The following is a 23,303-nucleotide window of genomic DNA, read 5'->3' on the forward strand; positions in this document are numbered from 1 at the left end:
GGAGGCTTCCGTTTCATCAAAGGAATGAAAGGCTCTATATTTAGCATGTCCAGCTACTGGAGAAAGAGGTCAAACCTACTTTTCACATGAAGGACAGACAAAAGGACCCAATTCAGCAGTTACATGGTTATGGAAAAAGGAAGCTGTGGTTACTGACCACAGCTACAAATGTAGGACATTGTTCTTTATCCATGGGAGTGCCCTGGACTCCTCACCTTTGACACTCAACGTAAAATACTTACTTTTCTCTGAGAGAGAAGGACATTCTTTTTCTTTCTTCTGTATCCTCCCAGCTTCTTAATTGCTCTCATACTTAAACTGCCAGTTGATTTATATCCATGACAATCTTTTATAGGTTTTTCGGAAACCTCATACAATGGAAAGCTGTATTACAGCTCTGCACAGCATACAAGTTGTTTGGAGTTATAATTGGGCACTCAAGACTTTTATGGGCACCTGATTGCATACAGAAGGCATACTCCATCACATAGCATATTACGGAGGTGTTCTCAGCTAGAAGTAGTGCTTCTAAAGGAAGCAGCTCCAATGTACGGTCCCATACGACAGAGTCGGAGGAGCTTCAGTGTTGTACTACACATTATTCTGGTTTGTGGACAAGGCCCAAGTTTTACGTTTATAAGTTGCACAGTTCAGGGAGCATTCACACTGCGTTTCTGCATATGCTGCAGTTTCCAAAAACAGGATTGAGAAGAGACTCTGGACAAAATTAGTGTCATTTTTGGAAAACCACAACATGGGCAGAAACACAGTGTAAATACCTCAAAAAAGGCATAATATATTCCTACATAAAACACATGTTATGGTGGATGAAGACCGAAGAAGAATTACTTCTACACCTCAGAAATACTTAGAGAGCTATTGACAGCTGGTTGAATAGCACAATCGGTGCAAATCAGCATGAGCCTTACAAAACCCAGTACCACTAACTGAAAACTGCAAAAATGTAAATCACTTTGAAATGTGAACAAAATATGTTTAACCCCTTAGTGACCAAGCTCCCCCCCCCCCCCTATTTTCATTTTTTCCTCACCCTTTTAAAAAAATTAAAAATAAATCATAACTCCTATATTTATCCTGTTTGAGGGCTTGTTTTTTTGTGGGACGAGTTGTATTTTTAAATGGTACTATGTAATGTACCACATAATGTTCTGAAAAACTTTTAAAAAATTTTAAGTTGAGAGAAATGGAAAAATAACGAAATCCCCCATCTTTCGTTGTGTCTTTTTTACATTTTCTTTTAGCCCCCTTAGGGGACCACAACATGGAATGCTTTGGTTGCTCTTGCAGTATGATGTAATGCTACAGCATTACATCATGCTACAATCTGACAGGCAGTCTATCCGGCCACCCCATGGGGATGAGTTGATAGGATACTGCCATTACAGCCCTGGGGCCTTTCAGAAGGGCCCCCGGCTACCATGACGGGGGGGGGGGGGGGGGAGAGAAGGCGTACGGGACCCTTGAACATCGTTCGGGGGGTTTAAATGCTGCAGCATTTAAAGGTTTAACACCCTCGAGTAGTATGTTCTCCCTCCATACATGTCCTGCAGCTGCAGGATGTAAAAACACTATAGGGCGGTCACAAAGCGGTTAAGCAATTACATTTTTCTACAAGGAATCAAGGATACATTTCCTAGCATTTAAACTATATAGCTCAAAGACCATGTGCTGTACGAGTTTTAAGGACAAGTGTCAGACGCATAAAGCGCCCGACTGTTTGGCCCAACGACTATCGCTCCTGTGTCTTCACACAGAAGGGAAAGTTGCTAGGTGAACGGAGACAAGAGTTAGTCGGAGATCTCTTCTGGCCACGCGCCTCCATTTACTGCAAGCATGCGGTCGATTGGAGATTCAACAACTTCCGTTTACACTGGTTTGTCCAAAAAGTATCCCTGCGTGTGGACCAAGTTATTTCACCATCAAGATTTACCGCAGAGGATGGAACAGTGGCATCACGAGTGACAAAGAACATTTAAAAGGAGCCTCGTGTGGTGCAGAGTGTAAGCTCTCGCCTACGACCTGAAGGTTGCAAGTTCGATCCCTGCATGAATCAGGTAGCCGGCTCAAGGTTGACTCAGCCTTCCATCCTTCCGAGGTCGGTAAAATGAGTACCCAGCTTGGTGGGCGGTAATAAATAATAATTACCTGAAAGCGCTGCGGAATAAGTTGGCGCTATACAAATACCATGATTTTGATTTTTTTTGATAACTCCTGGTTACTTTTCCCCTGTGACCTCCCCTAGCAGTAACTTGGTTGGGTCCTGAACTACCCTCAGTGGAGGAGATGGTGGAGCCACCCGTGACAAAATCCTTATTTACACCGCCATCTCCTTGGCTGTGGGCTTGCTCTTCGGGCACTGCAGTTTTGTCAGACATTCGAGATGTGATTTTGGAAGGAAAATTAAGGAAAAAATTATATGAAAGATTAGAGAAAAAAATGGAAGATCAATAAATGTCTTTATCATGCGAATTACTCAGGATTCGTATTTTATGCACATAAATTGGCTTATACTAAAACACGATCCGTTTATAGGAAAATACCTTTCTGAGAAACCATTTTTTGTACATCGTAGAGGTAACATTACAGATAGGTTAGTTCACAGTTGCATTGTACCAAGAGCTATTCAAAAAGTGAATAGAAAAGAGTTTTTCGCAAATTATAAGTTTAAAGCGTGTAGGCCCACCCAACTGAGGGGAAATACTTGTGATACTCATGTTTATGGTGTAAATCCCACACCCTTTAATATCAAGGATCTCATTATATGCAATAGTCCTTGTGTAATATATGATGAAGTGCCCTTGCGAGTTGAGGTATATTAAAAGGACAAGCAATTAAAGACTTGTATCGTAGAGCACTACAACAACATAAAAAAAAGGCAAAATGGACCACAGCATCCTGGCACATTTTTTTTGGGAGAAGCATAATAAAAATCCAAGTGGTCTAAAATTGTGAGGTATAGCATTGGCGAGAAATGATGACAAGGAGAGAATTATTGTAACCAAATAAGTGAATGTGAGGGCTATTGGATTTTTACTCTGAACACCATGGGCCCTGCAGGGTTAAATGTGGAGCTTGAATTAAAGTGATTCCTAAAATAAAACCTGTATATGTCAGTATTATATTGGGTTAATGGGACTGTGATCTTCATGTTAATGAATAGATGGTTGTGGTTTTTTTATTGGAGGATTTGTAACATGTGACTCACAAGTTTTTATGAATGGGGCTCTGTGTGTAGGGAGTTTGTGGTTTTTTTATTGGAGGGTTTGTGCCACATGACCTGTTGATTTTTATGAATGGCGATTCATGTGTAGTTTTGACTTAGGATAATTTTGGGGTTTGGATATCTAAAACTGAGCTTAATGTGCCGATTTTTATATATTTCAATTGATGTGTATTGAGAGGTGTGTTTTATAGATATTTTATGTTTAAAATAAAAATACATCATAAAATCAACAGGCATTTATAAAGTGTGAGGTATTTAATGATCATGGATGTTGCTGGCCATCATGTCCTGGAAGCAGACCATCGGTGAAATCCTGGGTTGGTGGTACTGTGAAGCCGTTTTTTCCGAAGTGCCTTTTAATTCACATATTTGGGAGTATTATTAATACATTTATGCAACTTTCGACTGTACTGGACTATGTGTGATCCTTTTCATTTAACATTTCATGACGGTTGGAAATCTGCGTCTTGTGGAGACTGGAACCATCAGCTGGATTATATGCTAGCAACCATATGGATGCGATTCTGCAGTGTTCTCTGCACAGTGTGAATTGGAAGGAATCCTTGGATCGTCTGCTCTTTCTTTATTTCCCTTGACAGAGCGATGGAAGATATTGTAACACATTATGAAAACAGTTGTCCAAACTCAAACTTTAGGTTGGACTGGCTGACAAATGTTTATGAGGCCCCCCGATAGAAGAAGAGGGAGGAAAGGATTGATCAGACATGTTGACTTTCAATGCCCGATTCTTTCGTCCCCTAGAGGTAAGCTGCTGCCAGAACCGTTTGGCTAAAGCTTTCTCTACTGTTACCAGAAAAACACAAGCGCTCGGACAAACTAAGGGTTCCCATGTATGGGGTAATCAAGCATCCGGCTGACAGCTATTGAACGTACATGGGCTGCCTAGATTTCCTTGCCCATGCCTTAGAAGTCCTACATTCGGCAAACCTAGTCCCCTAAAGAGCTCACCATCTTGCTCTCATAACCATGAACGGAAATGAGAAATTTTAGGCCGATTTGTGCAAATCCAATTACAATCTTTACATTAGTAGTAAGAATAATGTAGTACACAGAACAACTCTCAGACACATTTCCCTTTCTTATCAATTAGTGGCCAATTGCGATTTTGTCTTAGAAAACCTGACCGCAGCAAAAAGTTTCATGCCTTCAGTATACAACAATTCCCTACATGATTATATTTGAGAACTGGGGGAAAAAAAAAAAAGATAGGAAAAAAATAAAAAAGAACTAGTTTACTGAAGCCAAAGCTTCGGGCAGCCCTGGAGCAGATTGTAGCCTTGCTGAAGCGAGTTGGCAAGACTGAACTTTTTTGATGAGATGAAAATTCATTGATGTTGGCTCATTCGAGGTCCACTACTGCAATGCTCATGCTCCGAGTACCCTTGGCATATTGGTTCCTTTCTCCTGCCTGCTTTAGCATAACTTTATTTTTCTCTTTTATCTCTAGATAACTGCTCCCAGGGACCGGAGGAATTGATTTTTTGTTTTGACTTATATTGTTTGAAGATCTGTAACTCAAAGCAGCTCTCACGCCTCTGATGTCTCTGCCTGAACATCTTAAAAGGTAAATGCAGCCCTGTGTGCTAAACTCCTCATTGATGCATCTTCATACTCTTGCCGTTTCATTTATTTATTGCTCTTTGACCTCTATGTAGAAGCCTTGATTCGGCAAGACATGGCCAAGGGGACTTTCTTTGCTAGAATAAAATACATATTTTTTTCATTCAGCCTTCACCAAAAATATCCTTTTTCAGGTCTTACACAAACCGTAATATGTTGTTCATGCTAGGACCGAACCTCAAGACAGTTTCAAAGACAAATTCCAAAGAAACCCGAAAACTGGTTTAACAAATTATTTTTCTCATCAAGTATGGACAGCTAATACATCCCTACCTTTATCGGTCACGTGCCATTGCCCAATGTGACAACGGTGCGGAACAACATTCGTGGCTCCACTCTAATGACCACCTTTGTTAAAACTTGTTTGTGCTTTGCCCTGCACACCTACTTATTGGAGACAAACATGCCACAACAAAGCTATTCCAAGTATTACTAGAGACTGCCAACCTAATAAGCTCCTAAAGCCTGTTTTCCTAATTGGCCATTCCCTAGAGGGATCAAGGGGTAAATTGGCACTTTTTGCTACAATTGGTTAGCAAGGATTTCCTACTTGTAATTTTTATGGTTCCGAGAACAAGATACGCAGCCGCTGCATATTATCTTATGACAGGCATGACCGGGATTTCAGTGACAGGACATGTGTCATTAATATAACGTACATCAAGGGGATAGGGTTTTTTTTTTCTTATTCTTAGACAATGTCTGTGAAGTGCCAAAAAAAAAAAAGTGCTAAAATGAGTGGATTTCCATTTTATGCAAAGGAAATCACATCTCAGTCAGACAGCAGCACATGAAATTTTAAATATTCCTAGCTTCAACAAAAGGAGGAAGAATTAAAAAAAAAACTTTTTCTCCTTAATATATGATAGAAAAGAATTCTTAAGAGAAAAGGGGACATTTCATCCAGCACTTGCAATGCACTAAGGCTGATTTTATGGGCTAGAGTATATATAATATATATATATATATATATATATATATATATGTATATATACATATATACACACATACATACATACACACACCTTTTTTTTTTTTACACTAAATTGTGTATAAGTAATGTATTTTAAAAAATTGATCAAATTCAAAACGATTCAAGCATTTTTATTGGACCTCCCAAAAAAGTTGCCACTGATATGATTATGTGACAGGTACCATTAATCATAATTAATGTAATAATAATAATGTAAGTATATTATGATTGACCGCACAAATTGTGTGTATATGTGTATGTAAATATATATATATATATATATATATATATATATATATATACACACACGCACACACACGTGTGTGTGTGTTTGAGTGTGTATGTGTGTGTGTATATATATTACACATACATACATACACAAATATATTTGGATTTTAACTCACATAGCAGTCACTTTTACATGCGTCTGAATTGGGGGTCCCATTGTATTCATTCCCTTAAGTTGCCCAGCTTGCTAAAATACGGTTACATATGCAAGTATTATCTCTCAATTGTAACCTCATTTTCTGCTCGGCTGGGCAGCATGACCATGATTTGTCATTGTGTCTCCCCCCGCCCGCCACATCACTCATGTGCCTATTATTGTCATCAGAATGTGGCGTGTCAGCAGGCCCTTGCTCCCCATCTCCACGCAGTCACTCAGGTAACAAACCCATAATCTCATCCTGGTTCCATGATGGTTGAATTACACTTAATTGTTCCTGCACAGTGATTGATTTCTGCCTGAATAGAGACCTCTGCCTTTTTTCAATGCAAGCGAACGGCAGCCAAGTCTCCCCCATCTAGGAGGAGGCAGCAGCCTTTGAAGAGATCAAAGCCAAGGCCGCAAGCAGTTGTGCGCCCTGGGAATACGGAAAGCCTTTATGCTCTCACAACCCCATTTCAGCATCATGTTGGACTGCAGCTGTATTACATTCTGCCAGGACTCTCAATGTTTTCAGTGCTCCATCTGACATCACCCATAGCTGTTTTCTCTAAGTTGAAGGGAAAAAAAAGCCGAAAAAAAAAAAAGCTGAAGATAATGCTTTTCTCAGCTCTTTAATTCTAACATTCAGATTCTAAGCCACAAATGCATTCCATTGTGAAGCTGCTAACATGTTTTGGATACACATACCTAGCTATTTGACTTTATTGCTTTCCTATTGCATCAATAGAGTCCGGCCACACCAAAATACTCCCCTCTCTGCATGCCTCCAGGCCAGCGAAACGAGCTGTATGCGAATTGTTTTGACCAGCATCAAGTCTGGTTGGTTCCACATACAAATAGTAATACTATACAGTAACATGATTGTTATGGCACCTTTTTATCCTCCAACCTGCTACATATAAAGTGGGAAATAGAAATTCAAATGTGAAAAAGAGAATATTTTGAGACAAACAGTAAAAAAAAAAAAAAAAACATAAAAAAATGCACAAATATCCTCAAGAAATCCAGTGACCACATGCAATAAACCTACAACAAACTAGAATGTATAGTAACAATTATAGTAACTGGATACACAGTATAGCACTTTTCCTATTTACATTTCCTTCTGCGTTGGAACTCTGTTAGGAGGTTCCGTTGCAGATCCGGCTCAAAATACCGTAAATACAGTTTAAAAGTCGAGTGGAAACCAAACAGACTCAATTATAGTCAATGGGGTCCATTTGGCGCTGGTTGGTTCCATCCTAGAATGGAGCCGATTGGCCGTGGGGATTTTGCTTTCTTTTGAAACCACTTGAAGATGTTCGATTATGGGAGAGATGGTGAGATTTACGAATACAAATACGCCCCTATAAACCGTTAAAGGTACTTTTACACGGACCAAACCATCATTCAGCTAGACGTTGAAGTGTACAAATGATAGCAGTTTGTTTGCTTTTACACAGAGCCACATTTGCTCAGTCGTTTGCTGAGATATCGTTCATAGAAGGGACATATGAAAATTCATTCACAAGTTGTTCAAATATGGAAAACTGACTTTACACCAGACTACTTTGGATCAGCCAGACACTATTTTGTTGAACTGACTTGTTGCTTGACACCCTATCAGTGGCCATGTTCACACTGAATGACTATTGTTTGAATTTGCTCTGTCAAACCATTATTAAGGCTGATTTAGGCAACGATTTTCGCTCAAAAGTCGCTCAAAGCAGTCTTTTGAGGGATAATCGTTGTGTCTAACGGCATTGACATCGTGCTGTTTTTGTTAAGGAATTGCTGATCGTTCTCTTTCAGCATGTTGAAAGGCAATGATGAGCCTTATCAGGGATTCACAGCTGGATACAGCTGATACTATTGTTTCAGCTGTAGCACGCTCCCTGAACACAGGCGGGGTATGAAGAACACAGCGCTCCAGCTGTGCTCTGCATATCCCGCGCGGAGTGCTCAGCTGTATAACAGCCGGGCGCTCTAAGCAGAGAACAGTTGGATGCAGAAGACAAGTGGCCCTGCTTGTCTTCTACATCCCCCGCTCGGAGCGCTCAGCTGTATAACAGCCGGATGCAGAAGACAAGCGGCCTCGTTTGTCTTCTGCATCCCCCACTTGGAGCGCAAAGTGATTGCTCAACTTAAAAAGGCACACAACGTTTATCGCTCAAAAGACATCTTTTGAGCGATAATCGTTGTGTCTAAACCAGGCTTAAGACTGATGGTTGTTTTTAATTCAGATTAATAATATTCAGCTTTTTTTCTTCATGTTGAACAGCAGTGGGGGAAGTATCTGATGTTGGCAATTCCCCTATAAACATACACATAGCTGGGCCAAGTGTATTCTTCTCTGAATATGAATACATACAGAGATTTTTCAAAGTAACAAACAAATTATTGTAGTTGGATAAAATAGTTACCAACAATCTGATTGTCATTTCCAACATTATGATCCTGGCTGTCACTAGCCCTATATATCTGCCAATGGCTGGAAAATGGTAAATACTTGCCAATTTTAGTTCTCATTGAAACACGTTTTCCCTTTACTAGAAAAATAAAGATCTGCATAGCAATTCTCTGTCTTTCTAAATAATTATTTTACACAGGTGCCTTGATACCTTTCTATTTAAAGCCCCAGTGACCATTTCCATTTAGATTAGCTCACCCTAGACATCTCATTAGTCCAATGTGCAGGAAACACCCACAAACATAAGCTCAGATTGTCCAAACATACATGACGACAGAAGCAGGATGTGGGTCCACAGCCTTGAAAATTCTGACCCCAGCTTATTCCAAGGGAGACAAACGTTGGCCAGAGCTTCCTGCTCCATATGGCAGCAACTGCACATATAAAGACCCTTGATCCAGTGGAAACAAGAAGAAATACTCTTCTGTTAGAACGTCCAAAAATGGTGACAAAACACACACCAAGATGACCTACTGCACACAATGTCTGAGGCAGGACTCAAGCCTTCTGTAGGTCTATAGGTGGACCATGGGGAGTATTTGCAGCTGTCAATAGGTATGGACCCCAAGAGTCAAATGCCCTATTCTCATTTTCACAAGGAAAGACTAGAAGCAATGGGATGAAACTGAAAGGGAGGAGACACAGATCAGATATTAGAAAAAAACTTTCTGACAGTGAGGGTGATCAATGAGTGGAACAGGTTACCATGGGAGGTGGTGAGTTCTCCTTCAATGGAAGTGTTCAAACAAAGGCTGGACAGACATCTGTCTGGGATGATTTAGTGAATCCAGCACTGAGCAGGGGGTTGGACCCGATGACCTTGGAGGTCCCTTCCAACTCTACCATTCTAGGATTCTATTTTAGTATGTAGCTGCTTGTAATCTACTGTCCCAGTGACACGGCCTTCAGGTTGTGAACTTATAATTACACTTCTTTCCAATGCACAGAAATCTAAGGGCTAATACCGACGGAAGGATTATCACTGCGGAATTTGCGGTCAGAAACCCGCAGCAAATTCTGCAGCAATGGCCATCCATAGACCTGCTGTGGTAAACGATTCTCCCATGCCCACGAGCGGAAATCAACTGCGAAAATCGTACAGACTGCTTCCATTGCAGTCCCAAGTACCACAAGAATCCATGTCACTGCCCAGTGCTGGCAGGTCAGGCGAGACACTTGTGGGGAACCGATGAGGGGAGTATAGGGTCTCTGGGAGGCGCCGGGTCTGATTCTGCTGCGATATTTTGCAGACGGAATCAGGCTCGGCTGTGGGCATGAGCCATAAGCAGCCTGATCATTTATACTGCATACACAAAACAGATTTCCACTGATAAACAGTCAGCACAGATCCAGTGAGGAAAGATCAACAGTTCATCTATGTTTCTGATCAAACAATATTCATGGCTGACTTCTGTCTAACTAAAACAGGACGGGTCAGAAAACATTTCTGGAAAGGGACCTGCTTAGTGCTTACCCATCTGCATTAGATAATATTATTTAGTAGATTATTTTCAGACACAAATTGCATACATTTAAAGGCCCTTTTAGACGCAAAGATCTTTCAAATGACTGAAAATTAAGCGATCAATTTGCATAAAGTGTTAATGGCCATTAACACTTAGTCATCTTAATTTGCATGTAAAAAGAACTCCAGGACTTGTTTGCACAGCTGGGTGTGTTTAAACACAAGCTGGCCTCTGCAAACAGCTGCATTGTTCTCCTTGGGGCTGCCCACAGATTCAATTTGTTCTTCCCATGGCTAGTGTAAACATGCCGCGGGGAGAACATCCTGCAGTCTTTTGAAAGTTGAGTGAAATACATTCAAATGGAATGGGGCAGAGTGTCGGAAACTCCTGTCTGCTTCAGCCATCTTTCTCCGTCACTCTCAGTAAGGAGGTTGATGCTAGTAAGTTGCAGGACAACGCTACGTAAACAAGCTCTATGCATGCTGGGAGTTGTAGGTAACAGTCTGTTGCTGTTTTTACTGTGGACGTGATGCATGTAAACAGCGGCAGATCGGTAGCTGCATGTGAGGAAGAAGAGGGTCCAGAGCAGCAGGTAAAAAGTACAGGTTGTTGCTACTCAGCTGTACCTCCTAGATTTCAGCATTTTCAGAATTTCCATTTAAATACAACTCATCTATAACCTGGAGGAATTATCCAGCTGGTCGAGGGGCACGCATGCTAAATTCTCACAGATTTGGGGTCCCTGGCGGAATCTGAGGGGCCGGCACGATCTACCAGGCTGAGACGTAGACCCTGATCAGGCCATGGCCTCTCCATTCCCTGTTTGGAGTTGCATATAGCTTTGTAAGTCCTATAGATAGTACCCCCCCCCCCCCCCCCCATAACCCCGTCCCCTCCTTCCCCTATCCGCTTACTTTTCCTATCTCCACCCTCCCATGTCTGGTTACTGTTTAGCCTACTGAGCGAGATGTGAATTATTATTCTGCAACTAGTTTCTTAAAACGCCCGGTTGAACATTTCGGAAGGCATTACGAAGAGTCAGAACTGTTGGTGACCTATGGACAATACATGCGTTTCCTGTTTAACTCTTGACTGTGTTACGTGTAATGTATGAAGACAAAAAATGCCAATTAAAGTTGATTAAAAAAAATACAAATACAAATCATGCCAATTATTAGCAGCACTTTCTATGCAATCCAAGACAGTGGCAGGGCCTCATGCCTATAAAGCCCCTGTGCAGGCTGACCATATGGCAGTCTAGAGGAGAAGACCTCTGTAAGATCTACAGGCTGACAGAAGTATAGCGGCACCATATTACCGACTCCCCCACTAGTGTCGCCCCCTAATATGGCCATGTGTTGGGGGCCCTATATTAGCGACGGCTTACACAATTCAGTTACACTAGCAGCAGTTCTCATTCATTGAAAACAATTGCCACAGTCCAGTAATACGAACTGATTACTAGATGCGATCAGAGTCGGATCACATGAAAGTTTTGCATTATCTCAGCCGCCATTGTCGGTGATGGAGTAGAAACAGACAACAAGCTTTGTCCTAGCATGTGAGCAGCTGCAACAACACCCGGACCGTCCTCCTCTCGCTGCTAATATTGATTAAGTCCAAGTTAAAAGGGCTTTTCCACCAGACAAATTCAATTTATTGGTGCCAACGTGACCTCAACAGCATTTACTAGACACAGCGTTTATCTGGCTGCAGTCAGGGGTAAAATAAAGGACCTTTTACACGGAATGATTATAGTTAAGAAAATAAATAAAAACTGTTCAAACGAGAGAAAATGAACAATGGTTATGTCTAAACGCAGCCAACGATCGAATGATCAAGGATAGATCATTCATTCTATGCAAGCATAAAAAATCATCATTGGCTCGTTCACTAATCATTCGGCTTAAATACAGATTATTCAGTCTCTCTCATTCACTTGTACAGTGAATGTGAATGACTGAACGAGTTTTTCATTTGAACGAGCCAACAATGCATCTGTATAACCAGGTTGCCCGACGGATTCCAACATTGCTCGCTTGTTAAAATGAGGAAACGGCAGGGCGAAAACGGACCCCAAGGATGAATGCATAAGGGCGGATTTGACTTGCGTAATCCGGAGCGGGCGACCGCCTCGGGATTCTGCAGCAAGTACCGCCCATAGCATACTACGCAAAAGATATTCTTCATGCACACGAGCGGAAATGAAATAGCAGTTTCTTGCAGATAGAAAAATAAAAATCGCAGCATGCTCCATTTTCCTCCGGTGTCCGCACCAACAGCTTGTGTTGACGTCAATGGAAAACATACGATACATCTGCATTTGACATTGCAGACAGGCTGCAGATTCCACAGGAAAAGCAGGAGTTTAAGAAAAACATCTGTACTGCGCATGTCCGACGAGGAGCCTTGCAGACCATCAGTACAGAAAGAAAAAGAAAGCAGGTACGCGCGGACACAGCTGTGGCAAGGACAGGATTCCGAATGCGGGAAAAAGCAAACCAACTAGTAGGAGGTATAAAGTTAGACAAGCGTATGAAAAGACGTATCAATTTATCATCCAGCTATTGTGATATATTTGGCACATTTTTGGCTGCCCCGGTATTAAGTTTACACTAACTATTGGACAGGGTTAGTAATCTGCCCCAGTGTATGCACGTGCTAACAACCTTCACACGGCTTAACATTCACATATACTGAATGCTAAAGCTAGTACAAGTGATGAAACTATAGGGGAGGATTTAACCAGGGCCATACGCCACATTGTGCTGTTAAAAAAAACCCAAAAAACCAACATTTTTGGCACAAGAATGGCTTACCCGAAAACAATTAACTTTTTTTCCTCCTCTCTCCACTACTCTTGCCTCTTTCTTTTAAAGAAAAGGGACGGAACTTAATGAATGGTATGCCAGAACCTAGTGTAAATCTTTACGTAAATTCATACCAGTTCACAGTTGGCATAGATTAAGAGGTGCCTGAAAGTTATATCTATTGCATCCAGCGCCAAACACACATCACACTAAGGTCCCTTTAACATGGAACGATTAGCGTTCAGTTTAATCGCTGGATTGTGCAGAACTGAAGGATGATTGTTCAGTGTGAAACACGGCTAGTGAATGAACAAGGAATGATAATTTGTTCGCTTATTGTTCAGTTTAGGCAGGCATAAAAATCAGACAATAAGCCCAAGTAAACAGGCAGTTCTTCATCTCCGAATTACTGCCTGTTTGCTGTGAATGGAGGCGGGCAGCAGGTAGCAAACTCCGAGATATCTCTCTCCCCTTCCCTTCTCTCCCCTCCCCCAGCTCACCCCCACCACCCCCCGAGCATGCTCGGACAAGAATGCAGTTACTCGAGAGAAGCGAGGCTCGCTTGAAAACTGACTTATCCAAGCGTGCTCACTCATCTCTAATCTATAAACAAACTAGTAAAACCACAAAGCCAGAATGTACAATATAAATGAATGCATCCATGGTAGAGACAGTCATGTACAGTGTACCAGAGAAAAACGTTGCCGATCTTCCTGGGTAGAGATGCACAAAGGACCGCGCCATTGCCGTTCTCCAAGGGATATTAAAAAGGGCCTGTCCTCAAAACAAAAGGAGGGTGGCCAGGACCAGTCAAGCTATGGGAAGGAAGAGGCCGAAACGTTACACCACAGCCTCTCATATATTACTATTCTGCGATGAGGAAGCCAGAGTACATAGCTATAGACTAGTACCAGGAGGGGCCCCATTTAATTTACCCGAGGGTCTTTTTCTCTTCCGTGTTCAACTATTCCCCTAGATTTTACACTAAGCATTAAAGTAACCTCACAATACATTGACGACACAAGAACTTGTACAGCAAGGGTCTGCATCTTCTACCATTTAAAGGGATAATCTTATAAATTATGCACAAATACTGGGTAGCGGTAGTCATCTAAGATGAAATAAGGGCGATTTACTCAACATTTGGCTAATTGAATTAGCAGTGATGCGCTTTAATCCTTGGAATAACTTTTTTCTTTTACAGCAATACCCAGGCATTGCAATAGATAAACCTTTCAGAGTGATGATTACTCAGTTTTGTGGTATGAATGTTATCTAGCAAGTAATTATTCTTCCCAGACTAAATATAATACAACATCCAAAGACAATACAGATTATTAAAATCCCACTAGCTAGGGCGAAGCTACATGTACCGTTAGATGCGTAACCTGAAGCTTTTGGGCCCCAATGCAAAACCTGTAACAGGGCCCAAACTATAATGCTTCATTCATACTACTAGGCTCCCTATACGGAGAAGAAAGGCCTTATGGGCCCCCTAAGGCTCCTGGGCCAACCGCATCGCCTAGAGTTATGCCAGTGTGTAGCATGTAACATGGCCGTTGACCATTTAGGAACATACATCCGTCATCAGGATAGAACCAGTAATTACAGGGCATCAGTTCCTAGAGTTTATCATGTTAGCAGAATAAAACAAGGGCTACAAAAGCAAATACATATTGCCGTCGGAACCTCAGTGGTAGATGCAGAATTGCTCGGCGGTTTATTGCTATGAAGGTTTGTCACTTATTTTTCTCAAAGAGCCGCAAGATAGTCAAGAGTCTTGCAGCACAAGGAACAGAAGACGGCACAAAAGACAACCAATTATCCGATCCCGCCGACAGTAGTATATTTTTTGACAGTACTTCATATCTTCCTGACTGTTCATAATCAAAGTTTTATATACTTTTCTATGTGGATCCAATCATCCAGAATATTTGGTTATTTGCTTAGGGTTTTATTCTGTATATCGCAGGAGTTTTCTTACATTACAGTGCACTTAAATAGCCAAATAGTCAACAAATCAAACCAAAAACAGCTGATAGAGTAGGGAGCTCTCCGCTTGACAACCCCACCAGCAGGACATTTAACAAAGGCTTGTCTACAACAGACAATCCCATAATCAAGTCCTAGGGTTTTTTTTTAACCATGTGCTTTAAATAGAAGTTTTTACCCCATGGTCACTCAAGACAAGGCCCAATGGTAAAGGGGTAAACGCAATCTTTGCTTGCATGCAGAGTGCCCACGAATGACAAATACGTATGTACTCCTTAATCATGGACTTGCATGTTCTAGGCGCTGTTAAATAAACCTTATTTACCTAGTCCCAAAGAACCAATTAAAGAATAAAGTAACAGTGTTTTAATGATTGCTCAAGGCCATGGTAGTGCAATAGTTCTTGGCAGTAGTTTTCTTTCAGCAAACATAAATTAATATTTAAAAGAAGCTCTTTTTGAGAAAACCATCAGGGAGTCATTGTTCCTCCTGTTGGCCGCCTACTTTACCAGCTTTTAAAAACAGCGGAAATACTCCATGCCCTAGTGTACAAGATCAGTCATCGTTTCCTACAAAATATACAACTGCTGGGGGAAGGGGGCTTCTATCTCACCAACAAGTATGGTCACCTTTGGTGGCAGTGTGGGCTGCTACATAGCCACTCAAACTCAATTGGGCACTGCCTAGCAACCATAGCGCTTCCGTAGAGTATTTATTCGGCGCTTTTAGTAGTCATTGTGTTCTACAAGTCTTTCCAATCTCATTTCCTTTCAAGCACACAGGAATCTCAGTGAAAGCCAAAAATGCTGCCATTACATTGGGAGAGAAACAAAAATAACTGAAAAAAAAAAAAGACTAGCTCCATGCAGACATTGGGTTCAGACCTGCCCCGAGCAATCTACCAGTGCAAAAGAAAAAAAGCCAACACACACAACGTACATTGTGGGCAGCAGATTAGTTAACATGCCATAAAATATAGAATTCCTGCCGTGAAAGCAACGTTGGTAACTTTAGCCATTTTAGGCCGAGCTCACATAGATGTATTGCGCATCCAATTATCCCACACATGATGCCAGTAACCACTGATTCGTATTGGGCCACTCACACAAAACTCCAAAAACCTGAACAATCTTGAACAAGGCATGGTCATCAGCGCTAGACTAGCTGGGGCCAGCATTTCTAAAATGGTAGACTTTGTGAAGTTCTCTCATGTAAAAGGCGTTAAGAGTATATAGAGAATGGTGTGATCAAGGAAAAACATCCAACGAAAGGGGATACTGTGGATGTAAACCACTCATCAATGGATGGGGTCAGAGAAGGAGGTCAAGAATTATTCTTATAAATAGGTGTAAAGTCGAGTAAACTGCAGCCAAAGCACTGGTGCGACGACATGTTCCTTAGAACGGATGGGCTATAACAGCGGATGACTTTATATTTGCTGTGCTCGTGTGGAGGAGGATTTTTTACTGCCAAAATTAGAAAATCTAGGAATTTAATTTACCCTGTGAAAATTGGATCTCTTCTGGCCATGCATGCATGTTCCTAGATGGTCAATAGCCATGTTACACACTACATGTGGCTTCACACTAACTGGTGGGATTTTAATAAATCCGTATTGCCATTGCTGTCTATGAGAAACAGAAAGGTAAGACTCCATGGGCAAAAAGAATAAAAAATATGGATCACTGAGCAATGGAGAAACATCACCTGGTCAGATGAATCTAGATTTCTCTTGTGCCATGCTGATGCAGGGTCAGAATTCGGCACAAGCAGCATGAAATGAACCTGTTCAGAGCAGGTCAGTGCCTCCATATAATCTTCAGAAACAAAGATACTATCCTGTCCACATGGGCGAATATTCAACATCTATTGGAATCTATGCAGAACAAACTGTTGTGGTATTGGAGGCCAAAGAAGGTTCAATGCACTGCTAGATGGGGGTCTCCAATATAGTGGGCATGCAGTGTAAAATCGTATGAATTACATTTCTGTTCAAATATTCTCTTCAGTGTGATGATGTACAAAACTACAATATATAATTTCTGTGAATATGCCATGTTGATATAAAATGCTAATTAGACTGTCAGAAAAAAAACAACACCTAGAAGGAGTTATGGTTTTGCTGCAAAACTTTGCATGAAGTTACATCTCAGGCAAATATGCAACTGACTAGACTTGTGGTGTGATTAGATGAATAGTCTTGGCACCCGAGACAATAAAAATGGTTCCACCCTTGGCCTATAAAAAGGCTCTCAGAGCTTACTTGTGTGTAGTGGACCTCTTTTTCTGCTTGTGTAGGGATTGTAGTAGCGTGGTGGTATGAGGTACAATGACAGCTCACCGATATGTTCAGGACATCCTGCAGCCACATGTGTTCCTCTCATGGCGGCTTCCAAGAGGCATTTTCCAACAAGATAATGCCCAGCTGCACACACAAGAGGGACACAGGAATGTCTCCACAACATTGTCCCATTTCTGCGGCCTGCTCAGTTGCCAGATTTAAATCTCCAATAGAACATGTATGGGACGACCTGGGATGCCAACTTCGACAGTCTACGAGTTTGCACGAGGCTCAGTTGCAGCAAATGTAGACCTATATATACACCATATGATACCATACAGAACCTGTATGCCTCCATGCCTGCCCATATTACATCTTATATCCAAGCTAATGGTGGCCCAACAGGGTACTAGAGCCTCTCTTCAAGGGATCAGTTTTCCACAATAAATTATCCTTTTGCTCTGATATTGTAATCATTTACAATCACACATCTAAAAGGTTTCATGTGATTTCAACAACTCCTAGGTAGTTGATTTTTTATTTTGACAATGGGTGTATCTCCAAGTAATTTATAATGCTAGCACCTAGAGAACACATACAAGAAGATCAACAGATTCGATCGATGTTATGAAAGAAGTCTATAATGATAGTTTGTTGGCTATCAGCTATGGGACAAGCAAAAAAAAAAAAACTGGCTTTGACATCTTACTACTTGGAGCTTGACAGATACTGTATGTCAAGAGTAGGTTGGCCATTTAGGACTATTGAGGTGGTTCAGCAGTTGCTTTTCCTCATCAAGGTAAGGAGCTTCTGTATCCTGCTCCTTCTTCAGACAGCCAATGTAGATTCTTATGGTCTACAATGAGCTGTGGCGCAATAATGATGTTCTCAAACGAATGTTTATTGCACAAAACAATGAAATTTGAAAAATACGCTAGCAGGAAATAGAGAAAAGTATGGTTTAAGTACTGCCGAGCCTTCCTGCTGCATTTCTAACATTAATTCATCATCATCAACTTCCACCTTAAAGCGATCCTCTGAGTCTGAAGAAACACAGGTGACCACCCACGGGTTCAAGCTGGCCACCCACGTTAGAAAGAGATATATATTATATTTATATGTAATTTTCTTAATAGACTGAATGATCTTTCCATCCACACTATCGGACAAATGTTTTAACGAAGGCAGACTTCTTTCCAAACCACAATTGGTTCATCGGGCAGTAAAAAAACGATCACTTGTTAAACTGACGAATGATCATTTTAGTCGAAAAAAATTCGCTTAGATCAACTTTCATGGCTCCCTTTTCAGCAGTAGTCTCACCTGGCCCTTCCGACACCCCCCTCCTGACCCAAAAATGATCCGCTGTTATTACTTCAGAAAGTCACTGCCGAGTCCTTTTTTTTACCCTTGGATGACACATCAAATATTATATGGCTCCTACTGAAACATCAGTATTGCACAGGTGATTTAATTACTGTCAGTGCCTCAGTCATTGTGTTCTTACTATAGGATATCCTGAAAACATGACCTGTTGGGGTGCCATGAGGACTGGAGTTGGGAAACGCTGCTCTAAAAACTTGCGGTCCTTTCACACTGGCCAAAATGTTCATAGGAACAATCATTTGCCCAATTGTTGGCCCAGTTGAAGCTCCACTCCATCAGCCAATGAATGAGCAGAATGTTCATTCAACAGCTGTGATCCCATCTTTTGTGCGATTGCAAAAAAAAAAAAAAAAGGCAATTCTTGGCAGCAGGTCTTCCCATGTGAACTGGGATGTGCTGCCGAATACTAAAGCACTCTGAAGAGAGGAGGGGGGGGGGGCTATTTGAGTCCCCCACTAATAGGAGCAGTGCTAGGCACACACTTTTTTAAGATGAGACTGCTCCAATCCCATCCATCGGCACATCATGTAAATACTGCACTAAACTCTAATTTCACTGTGTAACTGGAGCTCAGTGGCCAAAATTTAAGTGGTTTTGTCTTCAATAAAATGAAGTGTCCAGCGCTACTGGTATATTAGTTAGAGAATGGGGAGATACAAGAGTCTATGCCCCCCCCCCCCCCAAAAAAAAGGATCCAACGTGAAATGAATGGGGGACAAACGATCACATGAATGAACACGCTACTCAGATATCAGTTTGTGTAACGGGTCAGTTAAATGAGCACCAATCTCCATGATCGGTGTTTGCTTAATGCCAATATCAACCCATGTAAAAAGGCCTTTAGCTGTTCAATGCAAAGCTATATCCAAACCTTGCAGATATGTAGTAGACATGTTTTGTGGTAATCAGAGAAATATTTGGGTGGGGGAACTACATACGCTGTATTGAAGTAGTAGAAGAATACTTTAGAACAGTATAAAAAGGGCCGTTATCAAGACTGCTTGCTGAGGTTACTACACAAACAGGAACATAGCAGGCGTATGCACGGCGTGCCAATATGGCTCGTCTCTCAATCCCAATGTCAAACAGGAACAATATCCAGTTTCACCATCAGCTGGCTGCATCTTTGAAGGCAGTCAGACTGTCCTGGTTATTGCAGTGCAGCTGCCATTACAAAAAAAAATAATTCACAAATGGAGACAGTTGCTATAGATCACCAAACCTTATCTACCAACCAGAACAATACTAATTCTGTCTCTTTTCAGCTGAGTGCTAGGAGGCAAAATCCATTTCCAGTTGAGACAACTTGGGATTAGTATGTAGTCAGGTTGACGTATATAGCAGGCTATATCTCTATGTAGCCTATACGCACTCACATACATGGTATAGCCATATACAGTGTTATGTCGTCAGCCACTGTCCCGGAGAGAAGCATTTAGGGGCTGAATATTGACAGCACTACAGCAGTTTACGGTGCTGAAGGAGCTTTCTAGGCAATTTTCATTTACCTATCCTCAGGTCAGGTTATCAATAATAGATACGTTGGGGTCCGCTGCTTGGGCCCCCAACGCATCAGCTGTTCTAGCGTCTGCTGTCCCTGGCTAAACAAAGGGTATGAGGCAGATAACTCTGACCTGTGTAGTGGCCAATGCAGCTCCCATTACAACAACTACTCTGACCTGTGTAGTGGCCAATGCAGCTCCCATTACAACAACTACTCAGACCTGTGTAGTGGCCAATGCAGCTCCCACTACAACAACTACTCTGACCTGTGTAGTGGCCAATGCAGCTCCCACTACAACAACAACTCCGACCTGTGTAGTGGCCAATGCAGCTCCCACTACAACAACAACTTCGACCTGTGTAATGGCCAATGCAGCTCCCACTACAACAACAACTCCGACCTGTGTAGTGGCCAATGCAGCTCCCACTACAACAACAACTTCGACCTGTGTAGTGGTTAATGCAGCTCCCACTACAACAACTACTCTGACCTGTGTAGTGGCCAATGCAGCTCCCATTACAACAACTCCGACCTGTGCATTGGCTAATGCAGCTCCCATTACAACAACTCTGACCTGTGTATTGGCCAATGCAGCTCCTATTACAGTAAAAAGAATTGCGCCTGCAAATGATTATCGTTTCAACGAGTGGACGATGTCAGTTTGCTTGGGCAACTGTTCATGCAGCAGATACACTGTTTGCCCTTTCAAACAAGAAATCATTCAGTTGTTTTCATTCACTGTATAAGTGAATAAGAGGGAATGTACAATCAGTATTTAAACTGAACGATTAGTGAACGAGCCAACGATGATTTTTAGACCTGCATAAAATGACCAACGAAAGGGGATCAACGAAAGGGGACCAACTAAAGGGGACCAACTAAAAGGGGACCAACTAAAAGGGGAGCAACTAAAAGGGGACCAACTAAAAGGGGACCAACTAAAAGGGGCACCATTTATTCTTAGTCATTGGCTGTGCTTACACGGATCGATCATCACTCACTTTCACTCGTTTGAATGATAATTGTTCGGTCTAAAGGGCTCTTCTTGTAGGGAGCCCTCCAAAACGTTCATAAAACATGTCAACAGGAAATGAGCTCTTTACACCTCAAGACGTTTTGCACAACACTTTAGGCTAGAAGGAGCCGTAACTATATGTTGTAAAGGAATCTGCTTCTTATAATCTGCCAAGCCACAAATTCTGTTTACTTCATCTAGAGAAAAAAAATATTCTATTAAGTATCTTTCAACATCCGCCAGCCCATTTTACACAGGCTCTATGTGGCAAAATGTGAGAATGCTTTAAATTAAATTTATGTAGGCCCTGGCTTTTTGAGAAACAAAGAATTCTAACACAATGTCTTCTTATTCAAAACACATTTGACTCCTCATCTGAAGGCAATGTGTTGTGCGGAGCTGGTATTCATTTCTTCAGTCAGAACTCAGTTTATGTGTCATGTAACATAATATAGACTTAAAAGTCTCCAGATCGGCATCTGCGGACAGTAACATGTATCGTTAGTAGGGGCTGCCCATGAAGCCGCCTTCACTTTCACACTGATGAAAGTAGCAGGGACCCATTTATGCTCCGAATCCGCCAGGAACACGTGGACTGTTCACTTTCAATAAAACAGCTGTAACATTTAAAGGGGCGGAAAGCTTCGGAGAACAAAGGCCCTGTCTTAGCACGTCTTTAGAGGTTGAGTGCTTTTGTATTTTAACATGCCACTTAGGTGATGTGACACTTTTTTTTGTGGCATGACAAACAATTGGTCAACGCACTGGTATTAAAAGGTGTTAAAACAAACGCTGAATGTGTTGGTGTTAAAATCCTCACCTCATTTCACATAATAACTCCGAGATCTGCATAGTTTTTGTCTTCTATTATGTACTTTTAACGTGGGTTTAACATATAGGCAGTAGCTAGAATAGCTCCAAACCTCTAAAGACATGAGACCTTCTACAACTGTAGTTTTGGCCAATACCACCACATACAATTACAATCTCGTAAAACAACATTTTAGAATTGTCATTGATCAGCTAATTGTACCATAAACTACGGATTAGAGGCAACTACTAGTCAAAAGAAATTCCAACATAAAATAAAAATTAAATACATTCAAAAATGTATAATTAAAAGGAGTGTCAAAAATGAGCAACATTTTGCATGCCAAGTATTTAAACGCGATGCCTCGAGTGAAAGAGGCCGCACCATCAGCCCTACGAGTCACCCAGTGATGCCTGAAGCACTTCTCTCATCCTGGTCACCCTGCTGCTTACAGGATTTCTGGGATTCCCACAAACTTTTGGAACAGTGTCACCCCCAGGTCTCCAATTGTTTGTATACTCTAATCCAGCTGAACTGATGAAGGGGCCTAACCCCGAAACGTGTTTTCACTTGCTCGCTTTCCATGTTGTCCAATAAAGAGACGTTCCTTCACTACTATATCCATGGCCTTCTGTTTCGACCAAGTTTAGAATGTTTTTTTTTTCAACAGCCTTTTTTTTTCCTTTTTTCTCGACAGATGAAGCCTGTCCTCATTTCTCACTTGCAACCACCCAGTGTATGAGGACATCGGCACTTCTAGTGTTAAAGTCTTGCACATGCTCTGTGCAATGCTCTTGCCACATCTTTAGCATGCATGCTTCGAAGCAAGGTGTATACACCTCAACGTCATGGAAGGCAGTGCAGAATGGGTGCGTGAGACTTCAGAACTAGGAGCACTGATGTCCTTGTACAGTGGGTGGTGGCGAGAGGAAGAAGAAGCGGAGCTTCATCTGTTACGCGCTGACTTGGCGGGCTGATGGTGAGTTTACATACTGGGTGTGCAAAATATAAGATAAGAGTTCCGGTAACTGCGAAACGGCATGGTGGGCTGCTTGTGTAATGCTCCATTACACTATGCTGGTGGCTTTAAAACATTTTCTTATGACAAGTTCCTTTAGAAAATAAGTAAAATTTACACACACTCACGCACTGCCCGCTGCGGCTCCCAGTTGGTCTGTATTTATATTGACTATAGCAGTGAAGGTGGTTAGCGATGTCCAATGTACAGCCGTGGGCCAATTAAGTACAAACCCATGTGACCTGTATACATTACAGAGTACCCC

The 23,303-nt window shown here is 41.7% G+C and overlaps 1 protein-coding gene across 4 annotated transcripts in view; it reads right to left on the bottom strand.

Annotated features, from left to right (window-relative positions):
- The window catches only part of LEF1 (lymphoid enhancer binding factor 1), a 117,539-nt gene that overhangs the window by 66,834 nt on the left and 27,402 nt on the right, over positions 1–23,303 (bottom strand). The window lies entirely within an intron of this gene.

This window comes from Eleutherodactylus coqui, chromosome 7, assembly GCF_035609145.1.
Source record: "Eleutherodactylus coqui strain aEleCoq1 chromosome 7, aEleCoq1.hap1, whole genome shotgun sequence".
NCBI classification, from domain to species: Eukaryota; Metazoa; Chordata; class Amphibia; order Anura; family Eleutherodactylidae; genus Eleutherodactylus; species Eleutherodactylus coqui.